Genomic DNA, 23,803 nt, shown 5'->3' with positions numbered 1-23,803 from the left:
TTACTATAGCAACTTTGAGTATTGTACGCATTTTATGAATGACTGCTTGAAGCTATAGATGAGCTACTGATAAATGCTGGCTGCATGACTTGTCCCTGTAAGATTTCTCCATAATGCTTAAAGATGTCTAAGAACAGATTTGCAAGCTGCAGTATCTGAATTACATTACATGTGAAAATGCCTATTAACTTGCAAGAAGTTAAAAGTTGCCATTGGTACAACAGTACAAGTGTTCCTGAGGCTTTAATTTTAATGCATACTTCAATGTACATGCATTTACAGTATATTGTTACATATTAATTGCTACTGAACAGACTGTTTCAAAAGTTATGTAAAGAACCCATAAGAACGTACTTTAATGTTTACTGAGACATAACCATAAAATGTAATAAAAAAGATCTACATATTACGGTAAGAAAAAATAAATCTCCCTGGTCAAATTACTTTAGTATAATCTGTTTTAGACTGAAGTGCATTAAGAAGCATGTGGCACTTTTTTGAATGCTTCATATGTATCTTTCATTTGCCCACATAGTATAATTACTCAGTAATAATGTAGGGTGGCACAGATGTACACCAAAATACGAATGTCTATTAGACTAGAATAGCCCCTGACGTTAGAAAATCCTCTTTTCCCCACAATCAGTCCTTCCAAACTCAATTCCTCCTTAACCAGAAAGTCTGGCTTGAATCAGAGCACATTCTACCACTCCAAGCCAAACAAACAAGACTCCAGAAGTTAGCAGCAGTTAAGCACATGCACTGCATTGCTCATGTGGGAGGAATTCTGATGCTCTGTCCTAACAACTGTCTTTCATTTAATAGCTGCTTTATCAGATTGCGTAACAATGCACAGATAACCCAGAGCATAAACAAACAAGGCACAGCACTGGCAAGTCTCTGGAAAAGCCCTTAATACCTTATTTTTCCACTCTCTCTTTTCTGCACTTTCCCTAATCGGGTCCAAAAGGGAAAGGATTAAGAACTTTCATTTTCAGAATATGCATTACAAAAAGTTATTTAAATAGAAACTGTGGGAACAACTTTAAGCCTGCACTCATTAAATACTGTAGTAGTTCAGGTGGGTAGCTGCGTCAGCATGCATAGGCTGCAGAGGAACAAGTAATAGGTTTATTCCATGCTGAAAAAAAGAAGAAAGGAAACGCAACGTTTTTGCCATGGAGCCTTCTTCAGGTGTGAGAGAGACAAGGCAGTAGGCAAAGGTAATGTAGCGGGAGAGCAAAGGCTGGGAGAGAGGAGGAGCGAGAGGCAAGAGCGGGGGACAGACGAGAGGCCAATCAAGAGGTGTGAAGTCAGAATAGGTGTAGAGAGGCGTGAAATGAAACCTCCAATGAATGGAGAAAATTTAGAAGACAAGTAGTCTGTCGTTAATTGAAGGGGGGAGGTGTGATCCTAGCTGCAGGATAATTTTGGTTTCTGAAGTCTTTCTGATTTATGAGTTCGGAAAACCGTCTTTGAGAACACAGACGGAGAGATTAGAGTGGTCATGGCTGTCAGAGGTGAAATGGGAAACAATGTTGGGAAATGGGAAAAACACCCACTATGTCTTCCTCCAAATCAATTTCTAGATCTCTCCGTCATACCACTTGCCCGCTTCTCTCACTAAACCAGCATTCCATCTCTTCACAGCTATCTGTTCCAAGACCAGGCTTTCTAACCACCTTCTATTCCTTTACAGATGTCGTCGACATATCATCCCTAAAGGATTCCGCCTGAAATTTAATACCTTTTCTTTTGACTCTGATACCACCCAGAGTAACACTCAGAGATGTCTAAAACAATTTTCTAGGAAACTAATGCTTTTTACCATTTTCTCCCTCAAAAAACAGATTATCCTTTCCGACAACAACATCCAAGAGGCTAAGGAATTTCTACAGCAGACAGCTCCACATCATCTTCCCTTTATAACTAACCTCATTAGATCTCTTAACTCCAAACTCTACCAGTCTACCTTCACTACAGAGAAGGACAAAAAACTCAGTCATCTTCTACAGAAGAAAACCATCAACAACACAAACACCTTCACCAATCCTAACCTTGTTGTCACTATACCGTCACACCTTTCCCTTTCACAGGATGAGCGAACCCTCCTCAGAAAAGGCCTCAGTTTTGCACCAGTTCCCAGGAAGCTGGACATCCCCCAGACCAGAGTCGACCTCAACCGCTTTTAACGCAGGATCCATCTCAGAGCACATATTGCTGATGATTCTTCTTCACAGGCAGCTGACAACAATCCGGTTATTGATGTCATTAACAACATTAATCCCAAACAGAGCTGTTGGACTCCCCCCTTTGGCTGTTTTCCACCACTTGATTATTCCATTAACCAATGCACCAATCAAGCTCCCAAGACACTCTCTATACCCAGTAAACACAGGTCCAACCTCACCCAAGGAGAAATTCAGGCGATCCAGTCTCTCCGCAACAGAGATGATATTGTCATCAAGCCAGCGGACAAGGGAGGCGCTGTTGTGGCGTGGCGTAAGGACCTATATATCTTTGAAGCCTATAGACAACGAACTGACACTTCTGCCTACCTCCCTCTCCAACAGGACCCTACCACTGACTATCAAAAGGAAGTGGTATCCACCATCTCCATTCATATCAACAGTAAGGAGCTCCCAGGAGGTAAATTGGCTCATCATTGAACATCCGCAGGTATCTCAATTTTACCTCCTCCTCAAAATCCACAAACCGGACACCCCTGGACACCCCATCGTATCAGCATGCAACTGTCCAACTACTTACATCTCAGCCTTTCTCGACAGCCTCATGAGACTGCTGGTTGAAGTTCTTCCCTCACACATCAAGGACACTAACCACGCGCTCCAACTTTTTAATGATTTCCAATTTCAGGGCCCCGAATGCTACATTTTAACCATGGACATCACATCTCTTTACACCATAAATGACCCAATAATGACGGCCTTACAGCCCTCAAGCACACGCTGGACAAACACACAGTGCTTGATCCACCCACCCACACCCTGGTACGCCTTGCAGAATTGGTCCTCACACTGAATGCATTCTCATTCAATAACCTCTTTTACCAACAGGTGAATGGAGTTGCCATGGGGACCAGAATGGGACCCAGCTATGCCAATATTTTTGTCGGCTGGGTAGAAAAACGCTTCTTTGCTTCCTACACTGGCTATGTCCCTGAGCTCTACAAGTGATACAGTGATGACTGCATCGGTGCCGCCACATGCTCCAACGACCAGCTTAAGTGCTTTCTGCATCATTTCACCAACTTCCACCCATCCCTCAAATATACGGTTAACATATCTTCCACTAATCTTCTGTTATCTTCCGGTGATGCAGCGACGACATCAACTTCCAGAACCAAGCCCTCAAAATGTACTCCTTTTTCATCAATAGAGGATACCCCAGCAGTGTTATTGACAGGGCCCTTGCCTGAGCCAAAAACACCCCTCGGACCATCAACTCAATCAGGAACTCCCGTCGTAATAACCGCATTCCTTTGTTGCTTCCCTATCACCCCAACACACTTCCCATCCCAAGGACTATTAACGACAACTCTTCCATCCTACAGGATGATCCCTCTATTGGGGCCCCTTTTCTGACCGCCCCATCATCTCATATCGCCGACCACCTAATCTGCGCAATCTTCTTGCTCACAGCTCCCTCGACCGCCCTCAGCAACCATCCACACCAGGCACTTTCCCTTGCAATAGAGCTCGCTGTATCACCTGCAAGTACACATCTAACACCACACTTATTCAAGGCCCCTCAGGACAATTCTGGATCACCCAGATGGCATCTTGTACCTCCAGCAACCTTATTTACTGCATCTCTTGCAGTAAATGCCCAGCCATCTACATTGGAGAAACAGGAAGGAGACTCGGAGACCGCTTCAGAGAACATGATCTCTCCAAGCCCATTGTTTCCCATTTCACCTCTGACAGCCATGACCACTCTAATCTCTCCGTCTGTGTTCTCAAAGATGGTTTTCTGAACTCATACATCAGAAAGACTACAGAAACCTAAATTATCCTGCTGCTAGGATCACACCTTCCCCCTTCTCTTAACGACAGACTACTTTTCTTCTAAATTTTCTCCATTTATTGGAGGTTTCATTTCACACCTCTCTACACCTATTCTGACTTCACACCTCTTGATTGGCCTCTCTTTCTGTCCCCTGCACCTGCCTCTCGCTCCTCCTCTCTCCCAGCCTTTGTTCTCCCGTTACATTACCTTTGCTTACTGCCTTGTCTTTCTCACACCTGAAGAAGGCTCCAAGGCCAAAACGTTCCTTATTAAATACTATTAACCTATCAGTGCAAAGTGAGTATACAATTTTGTTCATGCGTAACTCTTTTTTTTACTTTACAAATCCTTCCAATGCCGCTAAGATGTTCTGTTGGAAACCTGCCTATGTTTCTTTTTCATTATACCACTAAAAACTTAAACCCATCTCATAAACCTGTAGAACGTATATTTTCAGGAATAAATAACTTGATGTAAAGTATCCTTAAAAAGGATTTATTGTGGTTCCAATTAGTGGGTATACTGTATGCTAGTTTGGAGTGTGTTTGAAGACTGAGATTTTTTAGATTCTTGTTAAAATTAGAAAGGACCACTCTTCAGAAAGTCAACAACATAAGGCCACAGTAAGGACCACTGCTGCTAGCTGTTAATTCCACTGCTCCATCTGTACTCAACTCTAGTGTAGGTAGAGAAAACAAGAAAATACTTATTTTCTAGCCATATAGATTGTGTGGTGAGAGTGTTGCTTTTTGCTTCCTACATAACATCTCCACAGCAGATCAGTTTGTAACATGTTTGGTTAGACCCCGTAATCTAAGGTTAAGATTGAAGACTGAAGGCCCACTCTGGAGAATAATATGTGACATGGAAACTTGCAAATCTAATGTGTCATTGTGTCCTCTTCTGCAGCTGTATATGTAGGGAGTTTTTAGCATTATTCCAGAGAATTCAATTCATTTACTGTTTAATGGAGTACTTCAAAACAACATTAAGGTCTCCAAGCATTTATCTACATTTAACTAAGGACCCTAGAATTTCTGTTATCTTCTTTTGATCTATTATATTTGAAACATTTAATTGGGCACCTTAAACATAAGCCTACAAGCTGAGAGCTTGTGCTCTTCTTAGAGATCTTATGAAATAATCTGTAGCCCTTCAATCTATAAAAACATTTTGACACTGACCAAACATAATGATGTCTTTTCTTTACAATGACAGGAACGTTTGAGGCAGGTTTTTTTTTACAGTTTATCCATGGATTAGTGCCTGGAATAAATAATTGCAATCCTGGATATCAAGGGGTTTGGAAGCCTTTTGTTTTCAATTGTCTAACCCAAGTTTTTGAAAAAGGCAGAGAATTATCCCCCTGTCCTTATGTGACCCAATGTTCAGTATAATCTCAAAATTCAAAGCCTGATCTAATGATATAGATTATGGAAGGGTTATTTATTTTAATTTCCTCTCTCTTAGTACTAACAAAGTGTATTTAGTGTGTTTTTTCTTTTTACTGTGCTTTGTTTTTTCTCATTACTCTAGCATTTTTTAATACTTTGTGAGTTTAATCATTAACACATATTATAAAGTTTAAAGGTATTGAAATTGAAAAACTGATCTATCACATTATCAATGCAAGCAGATTATTCAAGTATTCATTTAAATTATAAATAATCATAGCTTTTGCAAATAAGCTGATAATCTTGGAAAAGGGTGGGATTCAAGTTTCAATATTAATCTTTAGTTAAGGTCTCTGATGTAGTTTTAAAAACACATTGTGAAATGGTAAACTTACTTCTCTTGCCTCTGAGTACAGAGATTGCACAAAAGAAAAAAAGAGTAGATGTGGGGGTACCTTATGCTTAATGAGACAAAAATGACAAGCCCAGGGAAACACAATTGCCTGGTGTGGCATAAGTTATCTGGTGTATAGTGTCAGCTGGAGTATGATGTGCTGACACAGTTAAAATACATTCCTGGAATTAGTCTCCCTCATGCTTCCAGGAATCCTTTCAAAAAATGAGAAATATTTTTCTATGAGTTAAGACAAACAGCAAATCTGGTTTAACCCTAATTAGTAAATGTGATCCTTAATGGGAATGTAGATGGTTTCCCTGACTCGTCATGAATAGGGGGATGGAGAGGAATGGGACCTTCACCAACAAAGAAGTCTGCACAGTTCAATTCTTAATATCTAAATCTGATTGATTTACTTTTCAAAAACAGCATTTTTAGGCTTCTAAAGAGTGAAAGTTCCAGGTGCACTGAAACACATGAACCATTAAATCTGTGAAAAAAAACACAGCCCTTCATCAACCAAGATGGCAACCTGACAAATGCTTTTCAAAATATTTTGAACCAATATACCAACTGAAGTGAAACTTGGTGAACTGCATCAACATACAGGGGTTTTTCAAGCCTACAAGTGAAAAGTTGCTGTGATCATTTTTTTCCCTGGTGGGTATCATAATACATTGAGAAATAAAAATTGGCCCATCATGCAAACATCTCCTCCTCCAAAACTGTTCATCCAATTGTCAACTTTATCAATTTAATTCTGAGATCAACAGGCTGAACATATGTGTAAATGTGGTGAATATGTAAACCAATAAGACAACTGAGTGCCATTTAATTTTCACAGTTGTCAATATGCAGACCATAATACTATTCCTATTCCTACTCCATCACACAACAGGTGAGTCTAAAATGCAAACTGTTCAAGGACTGTTTAGCCAATTTACTCAATGCTAAGTATGTACTGCTCTAGTTACAATACAATTAGCATTTCAAATTGGGGTTTCTTAAAACCAAGATGGCTACCCAATTACTGTTTTATTCTCAAATATAAAAGTACTTCTGTCAGAGGTCAGGAACATTTCAAAAGGAGCATGCCAACAGTTAGATATTTAAAAATAATATTATCTAAAATTAAGATGCACATCTTAACATTTAGTGTGATACTTGCCCTTGCTTGCGTTCTTCACTCTCAGGCAACAGAGTTTAAAACTGTCTGTACGTCAATAAAGATTGTGCAACAATAACATTCACTATTTCATTCATACCATTGTATTAATCACTTTATTAAACTCATAATTCATTTATTGGAACAAAGATTTTCCTGATGATGGTGGCCAGTGTGTTCCCCAATGATCTTTACAAATCCCTTTTTTCTGACAGTAACAGGGGCACATCACAGAAAATATTTTCTTGAATTGCAATATCATGCTACATTGTTTATATCCACACTCAGAACACAAACTGCATGGTGTTTATGTTGAACAAATCCATATTGATCTCTCCAAAAGGGTTGAAATAAGTGAACATCTAACTTTCTTAGCAACTGCTATTTTCCCCAAAATGTCTGACATTAGATTTAAGCATGAAAATGTTAACAGCGGTATGGATTGTGAGCTTTCTTGTGAAAACAATAGGCTAGCCACTAAAAATAATAACACTAAAAATAATGCAGTAAATAGACCATGTGAATTGTTTTTTTCTATGCCAAAGAGCTTTCATTAGGAAGCATGTAGCAGAGAAGTATAGAACAACCAAGCCTAGTTTTTTGAACATTTTATTAACCTTTGTCCCTTTCTGTGTCAATAATAATAATAATAATAATAATAATAATAATAATAATAATAATAATAATAATAATAATAATAATAATAGTAATAGTAATAGTAATAGCATAGGTTATTAAAACCTATACTAAAACATGTTTAAGACTTCCAACTCTTATCTTACAGAGATACAGTACTTCCAATGCCAAAAACACATAATTATTAATAAATGAAACACACCTCATACCACTAAGTGCTCTCCTCAAAAACAGTTCGGTCAATTAAATGCAAACACGGCGGTTATCATTCAAGAGAGAAAGCAATTCAGATACACATGAGTAAAGGTCTACAAAAAAAGGCTCCAGTATAGGTTGTCTCACAGTACCCAAATGGACTTCTAGAGGGATCACTCAGCTCACGGCTGGTATACTATAAATATTTTTTTTGATATAGTAAAAAGTTCATTCTAAGAATATAACGACACAACTAGATGACCTGGACAATGACAGGTGCTCAAGCCGTTCCTGTTGTTCCACACCACACTTCTGCACTATTGGGACTAGACAATGAGCCACCATACAATACTTATCCAGAACATGTGACACACCTCAGTACAGCCTTAGCTATATCTTCTGAAGCGATCTTGTAGCATGGTACATCCCACAGACCTGTTAGCCAGCCTACAGATATACAGTATAGAGCATTCACATCTGCCCAGCTGATCATGTTTGGCATCCCTGGCATAGCAGCAACTGCTTAAATGTATCGTTCCCTCCCTGCAAGAGTGTATTCACAAACAGATGCCTAGCTAATTCCACTGAGAGTCCATCCTGAATCTATCTATTCCTCCTGTTCAATTCCATTCATTGTGCTCTTCACTCATTCACAAGTACCTAATTCTGCAGCTCCTTCTAGTAACTCAGCAGCCATCTCGGTTCAAGGCCACATTGTGGGTCAGAAAATGGCTCTGAATCTGAAACGGTTCAGATTTTGAGCCTCTCAAGAGAGCTGCACCCCACTCCATCACAGTGGCCTATCTAACCTCTCAGATTAAATTTAAAAAGAAAAACTCACATTCTTCAATCTACTGGAATATAATGATCAACACTGATCAATTTAATTTTAAAAACTGATTGTGTTCATATTTAGAATACAATATGGAATTTCTTATATAGTCTATGCAAGGGCACAGTGTTCCGTTTTAGAAATTCTAAAATGGTCTTTGAAACATAAAACAAAATATACAATAAAACTACAAGTGAAGGTATAGTCTTACATCTTTACTAAACTCTAGGTTGATAAACACTACAGGATTCACAGACGTCTTTACACAATCCTACACTCATGTTTCATCAGTTCTATAAACTGGTCAAAGGATGTTAGATCTATAAGAACCACTTGTAGGATCCAATAAAACAGGGCTACATTTTTCAACTAATTACTCCAGACCTCAGTGCACAGAAATGTTATTTCAATATTTAAACCTTAACACTCAAAACATTTCATTAAGTCCCCATCCCATACCCTATACACCCTTACTAAATTATGAAACCCTTGAGAACACTAGTGCTAGTTAAGCCTGTCTTTTGAAGATTATGAGTCACTTTACAGGTCCTGTTCCTCTAAACTAGCCAGCCTGAATAATCCACCAGCACAGGCCTTTGATAACTCCCAGAGCGAGTCATTATACTGCAGCTGAATAGAAAGAAAGGCTCAGCAATTTGTTGGGTCGGGAGCTCTAACTCGGGCCTGCTTTAATTCCTGTCCCTCAAACTGTTTTCACGAGCTATGCATTCACGCTTTTTAAAGCCAGGGAAAACATCAATGTGAAACCGCCTGCTTGCTAATTGGCATCTCTAGGGCTGCTCGGCAGAAAAAAAAAACCAAGCTAAAGTGACCTGCAAAATCAGCGTACTACCTTATCTGTGCAATCCATCCTCAATCAATAATAAATAAAGTCGGGGGGAAATAAGGAAATATGTTTCATATTTTATCATTAGCCTGACAAAATCAGAAGCAGCATGAGCTAGACAAATTTAAAGCAACACAAAAATCTTGATCAGAATTCCACGTTCTATTATGTTTATAGATAATTAAATTTCCCAAAATTGAAAGACAGGATTTATACAACTATGACTAACGATAGCAATAAAGAAAAGCTGCTTATCAACATCAGTTTAATGTAGCTTTAAATGTCACATTGGAAACATTGGAAGCATCTTCTATAAATAAACTTACACCACTATCCTATCAAAACGTCACAGGCTCCACATTCAATTTCAGTCTCCTTTTGCTTACCAACAAGAGTGTTCACGGTTCAGTACTCACATCTCTTTCAAGCTTTCAAGCCAGTTCCCTTCTAAGGTTCAGATGCAAGTTTCTTCATTATGTCTCTAGGAATTCGTTTTAGGTCTTATCACTGTAATCATAGGACTGCCATTGTCCTGTTTCAAGGTAACGGACAAATAAAAAGTCTGAAGTTGCCCAGATGTAATTATTTGAAGCTTGCTCGTGTCACCAGCCAAATGACGAGGATTTCTGAAGTAAGAGACACACATATCATAGAATGCTGGAGATGGAGATAGTAGGCTACAGTTCTCTCAACTCTCAGAAAGAAATGTTGCTGCTGCAACTTCCCAAAGCACCTGAAGGTTTGCAGTGACATCAGGAAGAAATGCACCACTTCTCCAAAAGATGCATATAGACAGCTTGGAAGAGCAAATGTCTGAATCCCTATTCACCCCATGCAGTACATGGGCTATTAGGAATGAAAGCTAGGCTGTTACTTTTATAGCTATCAGTTTATAACTAAAAGTTCTTACATGTCCAAGTGTGCAGCCAGATTTTGTGGTGTTTAGAAAAACACCAATCAAGATTGATGAAAAAGACTGTGAAACAGATTAACTGGGTTATTTTGAATCCACACATTTAATACACTTTAATTATACATGATGGAGAAATAGTTAAAGCAGTAATTTATCGGTGTGTGAAGGCTTGTTGAAGATCTAAAGTATTTATTTTCCATTTAATAAGTTATAAAACAAGCAATTTGGGATAGAATTTAAGATGAATATTCACAAAGAACAGCTGAAATGTAATTCTGAGTATTAAAAATAGTCAGGATGTATAGTAAGTGCATAATATAATGATTAAACTTATTTAGCCCCCCTGTAACAATTTTCCTCCCACATTACATTTTCATTGCCGCCTGTGTAGCTTTCTCCATATCTTATATATTTTAATTGGTAAATTCAAACTCAACTAGCCCTTTAGAAGTCTCCAAGAAGTCCAACAATGAGAGGTGTACTGTTATACTGTAATGTTTATTCATTTAGCAAATACTATACAATAAATAATACTGTGCAAAACTTCAAATTAACAAAAAGTTAGCATGTAGGTTATGGTTCTTTTAAAAGCTCCACTGATAGGTTTTTTAAAAATATTCTCTAATTTATCACAGCGACAAGCAACTATATTGTTCATAGTAAGATGCTGGAACACAAGATGCAAATAAAAAGGTTATTTTCTTAGTTTAGTTCTTGTAATATATTTCTAGAATTTAAAAAGCCAAATAGAATCCTTCCTACATAAAGCACTTTAAATAGTAGCATTTATATTAATCAAAAGAAGTTAGCATCAGTTAGATTAATGTTTAGGACATGAGGGCATTTACACAAGACAAAAATTCAGCTTTTCATGAATTGTGTTCCAGACCATTTACCATGGAAGTAACTCACAACACAGGCAGCATGCGACAAAATATAAAATTTTGTTTAATATACAGTATTATACAGTATTAATCCTTCTTTACTGTTTAAAAAGGCTAGAACTTAAATTATACAGTTTAACATTAAATGTATTAATAAAAATATTCAAAAACTTTAGGCAAAGAAAAAAGGAGTCATTAGCTATAACACAACCTAGACAATTCATACATAACAGTCCTTCCATATTTCCATGCGATGTCTAAATTTGTAGTCAACATCAGAAAATGTTGCCAGTCCATACCTGAGTTTGCTAAGCTTCACTGGTCCAGCCGTGTAACAAATGAAACTATTGTTAGAAATAAACCCACCTACAAAAGCTGCACATACTGTAAACCAGCAGTTAGGGTATCCCAGATAGCCTGTGCTGCTAAAGCTACCCAATGCATTTTCACCTCTATCCCCACTCCTGGAGAGCAATGTACCAGAGCAGGTTTGATTTAGCAGGGATCCCCCTCTGTCAGCTGATGTCCCAGTATGCATGTTTGAAAGAGCACTGTATACGATTTGGAAGGTATTATAAAGGATGTGAACATTCTAACCATCAGGGGCTTTGATTTTTATCTCAGTGCAATGCTATCATATTCAAAGTTAGCCCATGTTAATAATTACTTGTCTTGCTTGGAGATTTCTGTCTGATGAAAGAAGCTTGTTAGACTGCATGTGGAAAATGAAGTCTCAGACAACAAGGAAAATTCAACTTAAATTCCCTTCCACTGCTAAGCTACCATGGAATGAAAGAAGGCTTTTAGTAGGATATCAGCACCTCACAAGGAAAACAGCCTTACTATGTTATCATTTTGTACTTGGGTAGTAGTACGTCCCTAATTATGTCTAAGTGCCTCTACCTTCTAATGTTTTTTTTTACAGAAGAAAGTGTATAAGTATATCATCTTTAGTGTTAGCCACTTTTGGACAGTTTAGGTCCTTAGATCGCTATTATGACATTTTTTAAATGGGAAACTAAATATAGCTGAAGCACAATAAAGTTTTCAGTATATTTCTGTTTAATCCACATGAACCTGTCCATCAGAATGCAGAAAAAAAGGTTTGATGAAAAACATACTTTTGTCTAGTGATGAGTCCTAAAAAACACACAGTGATTTTGAACTTATGTATGAAAAAGAGAAAACCGCTTCCAATTTTTCTAGAGCAGTAACTGTAACTTCGTTATTAGTCACAAAAGGTTGGGTGTGCATAAAATGTTTCACTGTATCGCTGCAACAAAATATACCATTGCAGACCTACAGGGTCTGCGAAGCCCTGAGAAAGCTACTAATTCCCCCACCCCCCTACCTGCAACCTCCTTTAATCAGATTAGGAACCTTTACACTGCTTCACTGATCGCCTGTAGATCTCAAACTTACTTTGGCCTGGCTTCAGTTACTGTGGAGCCCACTTTTCCGTTTATGTTTAAACCAGGCAAGTTGCCGGTTATGACGATATACTGATGTAAAACGCACTCTTCTCAACATGCCAGCACTTAATCACACAGCGAAAGGCTTTTTTTCAAACACTGGCTCAGTGCACTGGTTAACTAGCCACATAGGACATAGTAATCATAGGACTGCCATTGTCCCGTTTCAAGGTAACGGACAAATAAAAAGTCTGAAGTTGCCCAGATGTAATTAGTCGAAGCTTGCTCGTGTCACCAGCCAAATGAGACAAGGATTTCTGAAGTAAGAGACACACATATCATAGAATGCTGGAGATGGAGATAGTAGGCTACAGTTCTCCCAACTCTCAGAAAGAAATGTTGCAGCTGCAACTTCCCAAAGCACCTGAAGGTTTGCAGTGACATCAGGAAGAGATGCACCACTTCTCCAAAAGATGCATATAGACAGGTTGGAAGAGCAAATGTCTGAATTTCTTACACAAGAAATGTAACCTGTTCCATCACACACCAGAAAATGTAGTAGAAAAATAAAATAACCCCCATTTAGCAAATAGGCAGAGAAAACACGAATTTCTCCTGGATTACACTTACAGTAAATCCAGTGATATCTGTTATCACAGACTCAATTTAAATTCATAATGCATCTGTGACATTTAACAAGTCATGTCACTTGTTTTTTTTTAATAACATTATATTGAAATATGAGTATTTTTTAGAACTGCATAACCGCAACAGTTCCTACCACATAGATAAATTTTATGGGCATAAGATGTTCATTGCAGCAAACAGATAACATCCTGCTTAAGCAAAGCAGAAAAAAAAAACTTGCCTCACTTCACCATTCCCATAAGCAAAGATTAATACGAGGTCAGTGAACAGCTGCTCCACTGCCATCTCCCCACATGAATATACTATATATACACTTTTTTTATATGAATGAATGTAAGAACTTTACAAACCCACCACAAACAAAATCAGGCCATGTGGCCCACCTCCCTAATTGTGGGAGTTTAGTAGCTAACTGAAATTAAACTTTCATCCAGCCATTTCTTTAAAACACCCAGAGCCCGAGCCAAAAACACCTGCGTGGGAAGCCTGTTCCAAACTCCCACATGTCTTTGAGTAAAGAACTAATTAGTTTCCAAATGTGAGCCCTGTGCCCTTGTTTCAGTACTGAGCATGAGTAGTCCCTGGGTTGTTTCCATAAGCTTTAGGTTACGATATACAGTATCTGAATCAAATCTCCTCCCAACTCTTTCATGCAAACTCTTTTAACCAAAGAGCTTTAGGTCCCTTTACCTGTTCTGTCCATATACCACTCTCCCCTGAGACCGGAAATTGCTGTTGCTCTTTCATGAAGTAAAAGACTATGAGACCTTTTTTGATCAGATCACTAGGCGACTGCTACCGAAGCTGTAGCGCACAATGAGCGGAGCAACGCCAATGGTAGTAAGGGAATAGTTGGCCAGGACACTCAAGGCAAGAACAGTAACACCTATGGCTTTCCGGATACTTTCAGGTAGAGGGACTTGCCTCTCAACCATTCGGCGATGAATCTCTGGCACAGGATGTTTTGCGTGTAGAAAAGTAAAGTCTCACAAAGATGGGTGAGTCAGGGGAAGTGCCTACACCTCCTCATTCGCTCCTGTGTGAGGTCATGGGGTTCGTAGCTGAGAGATAAGATGTGAAAAACACATCTTATCTCTCGGATTCCAACCTTGGGTGAGTATAGCAAATATATAACTTTCCTGTATTTAAATTCTTAATTTGTTTTATACCGCAAACATTCTTGAGAACATACAAGAACCTATATAAATATCTAGATCCCTCTCATTTGTAGCTCCTTGCACCTCCAAATCACCCACAAGATATATATTTTATGTTCCTACCAGTGAATCACTCTTCACAGCAATAGCAAAATTAATTCATTAAGTCAATTAAGTCATGCATCTATCTAATCCATGTTTTTTATCATTTTTTAAATTCCCTTGATACTGTTTCAGTTTTTGTATAAATCATCACTTACAGTATATAAAATTGTTTAAATAGATCAGAAAGAGCAAACCTGAAATGGATCCCTGCAGTACACCATTAGGACTTGCACTGATTAAAATAAAGAGCAGTTTCACGGTTATTAACCAGTTCTCAATCTATTGACATAAATTACAAAAAATACTTTTAATCTGAGCATCAGCCTTTAAAGGAGTGCCTTATCAATAGGTAAATAGAAGTCTATATTTCATGGAGAATGTAATTTACTACTTTGTTTTCCTTGAAGCAACAAAGAAAATGAAACAAAACTATAGCTACTGACAAATCAATTGAAACTTTCTGTCATTTTACTAAAATACTATCAGCTCTCGGACATACTAGTACAGAGTAGGACCATGCTTCCTCCTTTGTGACCAGCTATTGAATCTGTCTCAGGTCATCATGTCAGTTGCAGCTGTGAGTAGAGAAATCTAAGAAATAAAGAGTGAGTCTCAAGTGATTCTGTCACAAGGATATTACACTTTACATTCCCAGCCTTCCATATCTGTGTCACTGCCCAATACCTGCAGGCTGCAGGATAATTACACACATGGAAATGCTCCTCCTTCAATGATGGATTGCTCCAATAATACGATAAACAGTGTAAGAGTAATTTTACAAGTAAAATTATTGGAAAAACTAACACTACTTTTACTGAACTTGAAGAAACCTTATCATCTCTACTTATAAAGAAAAGGACATAACAGAACTTTTTTATCTGAGTGAGCTATTGACTGTACTGTACTAGTAATTACTTTCCTTGGCAAATTAATACTAGTTATGTAACAAGTAACTGCAAAGACATTTGAAAAAATAAAAAGACAAATTAAAAAATATCAAAAATGAATACACCACGCAACCCATAGACACAGAATGGTGAAGCCCCAAAATCCACAAAAATGAGGGTACTGAGGAAGTAGTTAAGACTTATCAGTTACAAATGATAGGTCATTCAGTCCATCTAGTCTGTTTTGGAGTTAGTACTTAACTGATGATAAGCCAGGGTCTCTGCTTCAACATACCTAGGTAGCTTGTTGAAAACTCTCCCATCCTTTGGGTAAAGAGATGGCACCTGTTCTTGATCTTTCATTCAGTTATATATTGTTATATATTGCACTGCTATGCACGTAGAGAGAGGTTTCTCAGAACATACATTTAAAGAAGCATAGAACTAATGAATAGCCCCTACTGCTCTGACGTAAAGCTTGTATAGCTCTAGCTAGTTAGTACAGAAAGTCTCTAGTTACACCATTGGATGCCATCTACACTAATCCACACCCCAACATTGATTGCAGCCTATTACCACAACTAGAGGCAATTTCAACCTGTTACAAAACCTGCTTTAGCAAAACTAAAACAAACAGTGACACTTGAGATAGAGAAGCTAATTTCTCGGTACAAAGAATGTGCAATTCTTTCAGGGTGGGGGTTAGACATTTTTACAAATGCAAGTTTGTACATGCCTCTGAGCACATTCTGATCTATAGTTCGAAAAGATTCCATAATACAACCTTTTCCTGTTCTACCCAATGAATACTTCACTTTGATAACATCTATGACAACAGTCTGCAGTAGCCTACTTATTATGTTGTCTCTACTTATGCTTGTATGTTAAAATGTTAAAGAAATGCAGCTTAAGATTTGATTGAATCTTCTAGTCATATCTGTAAAAGGCTGACATTTAGAAAATCATTACCTTCATCTTTCTTTAGGCAAATTTCCCAAAAGCATGCTTTTAAAATTCTCATTTTCAGCTGATTCAGGGGCGTGGGGGAGCTGGAGTCTATTCCGGCAAGCAATGGATGCAAGTCAGGATACACCCTGGATGGGATGCCAGTCTATCACAGGGCACACAGACACAAGACAATCAAACACTCACACCGGTTTTCCCAGAAGGCAATTAACCCAACAGGATGTCTTTGGACTGTGGGAGGAAACCCGAACACCTGGAAAAAACTGTTGTGAACACTTACAAACTCCATGCAAGTAACACCCCAGGTCTGGAAATGAAAACAGGGTCCCAGCAGTGCAAGGCAGTAATGCCAACAACTGTACTACTGTGCCACCCCTTTACATTTTCAGTTTTTAAAAAAATAATCTGTCCTTCCTTGTAGCCACTGTGCTCATATTACATGTATCTGCAAGTTTTTACTATTAACCAACAAGTTAAATTTCAGACCTCTGTTTTCAGGTACACACTGTATTGCATCTCTCTATACTTACTGCATATAAATGGATGGAGAAACAAACACTGTAATAAGGTATAAAAAGTACAACGTTTATGTTAAAGTTTGTGTTAAAATTAGCCACTAATGGCTAATTTTTAGTCACCAACATCATTTTGTTTACACTATGGTCTTCCATTCGAAGATCTTCTTGACTCCACGTGTAACTCTTGCAGTTTTACCGTAGATTACTTAAGTATAAATATATATTTTTTAATTTCTCTGTGGATTCTTACACTTAGCCGACTGATGGCCATCTCATTCAGATATAGTCCATTTTTATTATACACTATAAACAATCCTTGCCATAAGAAGGGCTTCCAGTGGCTGACAGCATAAACCTTCTTCAATCACCTCCATGATCCCATGGTTACTGTTTGTATTTATCTGCCTCTGCATAGTGCAGGCAGGATCCCTGAAAAGACCACTAGCTTGGCCCTACTCTTCAGCTTGTGTCGAAAGGTCTTTGAATTTGTTCCAAATGGAAAGTGTGCCGTTTATGCCAATGTTATTTTCTCAACATGAACAGCATTGGATCTTCACTTGGCTTTGCATTGGGTCTACTCTCTACTCTGCTGCATATCTCAAATGGCAAATGTTTCTTAAAATGGAGTTGACAACAACCTCTACTCTGTTTCTTGAGATTTTGGTGTCACTAACACTGATCTATGAGCAGGATCTGCGTTGACTTGAATTTCCAAATCAGGACTGTCCTCCTTGCGCTAGAACGTAGAAAACCTGTTTGGTATCTGTGGCTTGTCTTCCATAGGCTGTAGGAAGGAAATTAAATGATTTCTTTCCTTTCTATGACATCCAGGAACATCCCTCTCTTATCAGTGCTGGAACTGGCGCTCTGTGGTGCGAGAATATGGCGTTTGCTAGATGTCCTATAGTTCCATTCACTTGCTCAGGGATAAACCTGATATTATGTCAGTTTTCTAAGATGTCGTTTAATGCCCATAAGTTTTCCAGGATACTGCACTTGCACAAGTCACAAATTGCCGTCTTGAAAGCCATTTTATGAACACTTGTACGCTGTTGGTTGACTGATTCATTTATGCTTCCTAAATCAACTCTAATTAATTTAAAATCTCTATCCACAAACATACAAACATTTTTGTGATGAAAGCAGCACAGATGTTCTTGCATACCTAACTTATAAGTGAGTCAAGTCTAGCCTACAGAATTACACACAGTTTTCTCCATCTGAAGACGGAGATGCAAACTAGTCTAACACGGAGTAAAAATCCACACTGAAACCCTGAAACTTCCTTCCCAACCATATGAATATAATCCTGAACACCAGCTTTGTCAGTTTGTGGAGTTTTCCAAATTTAAATGTGTAAGCCACCATGACTTGGCACGTGATTTGCACTAGAAAACCTCTACATAAAACAACATGAAAAGGCTTTACCCTCCAACCCCTAACAACAAAAGTAAGTAAGTAGTCTAGCTGCAGTTTTGAACATATTACAACTTGTTGAGAAGAGAATTAGGGAGCCCATACAGTAAAGAGCTGGAGAAATCAATTCATGTGATACTGATCTGCTTTGAAAATAAATTACAAATTGAACTTTTAATTGAAGTTTTGGAGAAAAATATCCCCAGGAACAATCTTTGGCAGTTATTAAGATTTCAAGAGCATCAAGAGAAATTGCACTTCGCAAAAAACAGAGACTGTTACAGCAGCTACAGTAGTCATTCTTCACTTCAGTAAACATAATAGGAAGGATACAATAACAGAGTACTGGCATGTCATTGGATTTCCTAGGGTTTTAAACTCACACTGACTAGAGCAGGATTGAGTTGCACCTCTCTGCCTGCCCAAGGCAGAACACATTGTTAGTGACAAGTATTTGGAGCAATAAAGCAAAGCAATTAGGAGACCTGATGTCAGACAGCGAAAAAGACAGAGCCCCTAGCATAGAAGGGACATTAAAAAGAAAAAGAAAAACAAGCCTGTCACAAAAGAAATGGATCTCCAATGGTCTTAAAAGCAAGCAGTCACTTAGGGATCACCAACTGAGATGGTATCCTGTTTCAGGATACCATGACCTTGTGCTCACTGCATGCAAAGTATAGCATTAATCAAAACTAAGGACAAAGAAAAAATACAGTGGGTTTCAAAATAAAAGTAACCCAAAAACTGTACTAGAAAAGTTTATTATTCGGCACCTTTTAATCCAGAGTACAAAATGTATTGGAATCTTGGGTCTCGATATTGCTGATTTTCAAGTTATTAGCTCAAAAAAACAACAAAAGGTAAACTCCATAATGTCTTTGATTTCTTTTATAAAAAATATTTCAAAATAATGATTTCTGATTACTACTCATGGGATATTACTGGCACATATTTGAAGGAATCATAATTTCTTATTGTTAACAAAAACACTAAAAAATAAGAATAAAAAGAAGCTACCAATCTAATGTCTATATGGATATCAAACAGTACATATTCAATTCAAACAGTGTCCAGAGGAACTATGGGTATGCTTGTATTGCACACATTTCTATATTTAGAGCACTGAACAACCAAATGTCAGTCTTTTGGAAAAGATAATGATCTACACACTGATTTCCTGATGCACAAACCTAAAAGTTGAATTCTATGAAGAGTTTTTTTTTCCAGTTTTGTAAAATGTTTCAACATCTGTCATCAGTTATTACATTGCTGAAATGTTGACGTTCCATCTTAACCAACAATTTTTCGGTGCAAAAAGTATAGCCATGTGTCATATACTACTGAATGCATCTGTGAAAGCATTACATATACAAACGATGAGATACAAATATTAAAGTTAAATTCTAAAATAGTTTTAAAATCAGACTTGCATAATACAGCGACTTTCTGGAAAGCCCATGTATACATCTTTGCAATAATACGCTTACTTTCATCCTACATTTTTTGGAGTTCTAAAATAATGTTTTATAAAAGTCTCTCATGCACAGAAATAATTCAATTTACTGTGCAATTCTAAGGGCCCTTATCACCCCATGAAAGACCTGAATTTGCCACTTCATTGCTAGTGCATGAACACTGCAAGCTGTTCTACAACGAAACTATAACCTCCCTCAGCTGCAAAGTAATACACTTAGACCTGGACTTCATATTCTGCAACCAACGCTAAATAAACAAATATTGCAGCTTGCAGAACATCAAAGGAAATACTAAACTTAAAATTAAGACCAGATAAGAATGTATTAATTAAAAATCATTAATGGCACATCAATACGATTAAAATAACATTATTAAACAACTTCTATGTCCATGTTTTGAATTCTGTGATATTTTCAGACTACAAAGGGGATTTCTGAAACGTATTGGTGAGTATGTTTTAATTTTTGTAAAAAAACAGAGGAACACATAACAAATACTTTACCAAAAAGCATAGAAAATAGGAGTGTGAAGAAAAAAGAAAAAAATATGGATATGGGCTTAAATATAAATACATTTTCCAGAAGAAAGCAAGCATCTGAACTGGCACTAGAAAAATGTAGGCTCTAAACTAGCTCTAGTTCTTTCCATAAGACCACTTTCAGCAAACAAATACAATCAAGTGCAATTCAAAGATACAGTATATCAGCCTCTAGCCAGCCTCACCAAATAGATATTTTGGCTTAGACCTTTAAACAAAAGACGTTGTGCCTCAAGAGTTTTTATAACTCTTGAGGCACAATATCATGATTGGAATTATCATGGAAAGAAGCCATCAAGGGCTCAGTGCAGTCACATCTAAAAGCACATTAATCAAACACACAAAAGCGCTCTCGCACAGAGCGCTCCCAGAACAAATGTGGACCGGTACCAGGAACACAACAGAGGGATGGGAGAAGACTACATGTAGAATCACTGATAAGTTGTCACAAATAGCCCAGACTGCTTCCTAATCAGGAATACTATCCTGATTCTCCAATGAGTCTACTTCTCTAAAAGGAAACTTGGAAGGTAACTGGGGGGAAAAAATTAAATAAGAGGAGAAAAGTTGCACAGAAAGACATTGGCCACTAGGTTAACTGTTGAAACAAATAGATCAGCAAGGTTAAAAGACTGAAGCAGTGATCCATGGCTCCCTGTAGCCACAAAGGGCTGAATGGAGTCTAAAATACATAATATGAGAAAACCAGGGGAGTGAGTAATGTTGGTTTCACTAGCATTTTGGTGTCAAGCTGGTCGGCTTGAGCAGCTTCACACAATAGTTTAAACAAACTAGACTCAGGAGCAAAGAGGGAAGAATGCAAATGAAAGACATCAATATAGCTTTCTGAATATTCAGTTACCCTTAAGTGTCTCATTTTACAGGGGACAGTTACCAATCAAAGAAAAAATCACCCTCACATTCACTGCCTTTTGAAAATGTTGTGTAATAAAGAACACAACAGATCTATAACTTTTGCATAGAAAATATTAGCTTTGACATGTGCCCCTAAATCCTTCTGTACTTAAAAAAAGCAGATTAGTGAAAAGTTCTGTTAAGTAAAGTTGTACATTGCTGGTTTCCTTCTACAGTTCACGTTATTTAGATTAACTGGCATCTCGAACGTGTTCCCTGTATGCATGTGCGATTTTAGCTCAGTGAACAAGCAATGACAATTCTTCATGACAAATAAAATTAGAAATAGCCTAGTCAGAAGAACATGACAAGCTTTAATGAGGTCACTCATACTGCTCTCATCTTTGAGATTGCAGAAAACAGACAGCCAACTCTTTTTAATAACTCCAGGATATAATTTTATTAAAGGTCTGTCATAACCAAACTGCTTTTGAAAACAGGATCTCGCTTTCAGTGACAATGCAGTGAAGCCTCCGAAAGCAAGTGTTCCAACTGCTTACCTTCTCATGGTAGATATTTCTAGTATACAGGGACTGTCAAGGGCAGATGGCCAGTGCTTTACCACCATTCAATAACTGCAATGATACCAGCTTCTAATCAGATCTCAGAAATTAAGCAAAGTTTGTTCAATAATGGAACCTCCACTATTCTAATTTCCAAAGAATAATAGACTTCCCAAAACTGAATTGAGAAAAACCAAGAAAACCAAACTGAAACACCCAATACCCTAGTAGAGTGACTGACCATATCTGAGCAAAACACAATAAATGATGCTGTACTTCAGATGGGACATTAAACCGAGTTAGTGGATACCCGAACATTATGAAAATCCTGTATCACTGTTTGTAGGAGTAAGCATTATTACACCTAGTGCCCTGGTGAAATTATACAATCTAGCCTAACTAAAGTCTCTCTTAATTCAACCGGTGAAGCATTTTCACATTTCTCTACCCGATCTACTTTGTAGTGTGGCTGCTATCACAAATTGGCCGCCATATTTCACCCAAGTGGGTCATGTACTGCACTTCAGTGGTGAATTAAGTAGATCCACTCCCATCTGTGAAGTGCTTTAGGATCCTGCGTGATATAGAGTGCTATAATAAATGCTATTTATTATTACAATCCAGCTGCTCCAGGCAGGTAGGGCTCTATTGAAAAAGACGAACTACAGACCATACTACATGGTTCTGGGAACAAGAAGGAGATTAAGATTTGAGGAAAATGAGAAATCCAAGCAGTACCACTACCTTAGGAAAGCAATCAAATCACCTGGTCAACATCAGATCTTCAAGACTCCAAATTTCAAACAGACGTTACGCAACATTCCTGAAGAAAGTAATTAATTACTGGAGCTGTGCCTTCATTAAAGTCAAATAGAACACCCCGTTGCTTTAACAGGATTCTGTAACAAAAAACCCTTTATGCATAACATCAAGAGTTCATTTAAACATCCTCCTCAGAGCTCAGACTTCTCTACCACCTCTCATGGCTTCCAAAGCTTTATTTCCCCAACATTAAATTATGAGCAAGCAATGGATATTTTGAAGGGCATTTTTTAATCTGACTTTGGTAGAAAGGTGTGTTAAAAGCCAGAAGCAAAATATAAATATGCAGGAAGAACACTAACACTAAAAAGATTAAGTAACAACCAAGCCATCTGTAATCCTGAGACCTAGTGAACAGCTTTCCTATAGTATTTTGTTTATTTATATACTATATTATAATTGATTATAATCAGCCTAAAGCAAACCAAATGAAGTTTGCAAGTTATTTAAATTTAAATTGGAATTGCTGACAAAACAGTTTATTTTTAAAATCTGTAAAATAAAGTGTAGAAATAAAAAGAAATGTAAATTAATATTGTAGGAAAAGTTATGACTATGGACTTCCATATGTGTGCACGTCTAGATTATCTACAACAGAGAAAACTAGCTACTTTAACACTGATCATCTGAACTAAAACTGCATGATCTCTAAAGAGATGACTAAAGAAATTTACACATGGAAAAACATTTTCCTCAGCAAGTCTGTTTCTAAAAATGCTGAAAAGACCTTAATTTGGTCTGCTTAGCACACTTATGTTTCACATCCTTGGAGCACATGTACTTTGGAATTTCTTGACACGCTTTAAGAGGCTTTAAATGACCCAATGTTAACAGAAAAAGAGAGAAAGGAACCTGTTACAATAATTAAAGCTACATAATGAGTTGCAGGTGTTAGCAAGTTCTGTACTGCATTTCTACCTATGACTAAATGAAGTTAGTATGGTATTATTTAGCCTAATGTGAAAGTCCACTGTCAAATGATTCTTTAAGAAAGGAAAGCTGTATATTGGATGGAAATGTTTTCATTTATAGTTTTGGTCCTTGTAACACTGACAGAACACATAGTGTGAAATGTTAAAGGTCATACCAGGAACCTAAATCATCACAGACATTTTCGGGAAAGCAGTCCTTCTGTACACAAACACACA

General features: G+C 37.6%; 1 protein-coding gene and 1 pseudogene across 2 annotated transcripts in view; one reads left to right on the top strand and one right to left on the bottom strand.

Moving 5' to 3' along the window:
• The window catches only part of hdac4 (histone deacetylase 4), a 251,755-nt gene that overhangs the window by 203,066 nt on the left and 24,886 nt on the right, over nucleotides 1-23,803 (bottom strand). The window lies entirely within an intron of this gene.
• LOC148648970 (uncharacterized) lies at nucleotides 1,290-14,266 on the top strand (annotated as a pseudogene).

Source organism: Lepisosteus platostomus, chromosome 14 (assembly GCF_059453375.1).
Source record: "Lepisosteus platostomus isolate fLepPlt1 chromosome 14, fLepPlt1.hap1, whole genome shotgun sequence".
Taxonomy (NCBI): Eukaryota; Metazoa; Chordata; class Actinopteri; order Semionotiformes; family Lepisosteidae; genus Lepisosteus; species Lepisosteus platostomus.
This window is presented reverse-complemented; position numbering and strand designations above follow the sequence as displayed.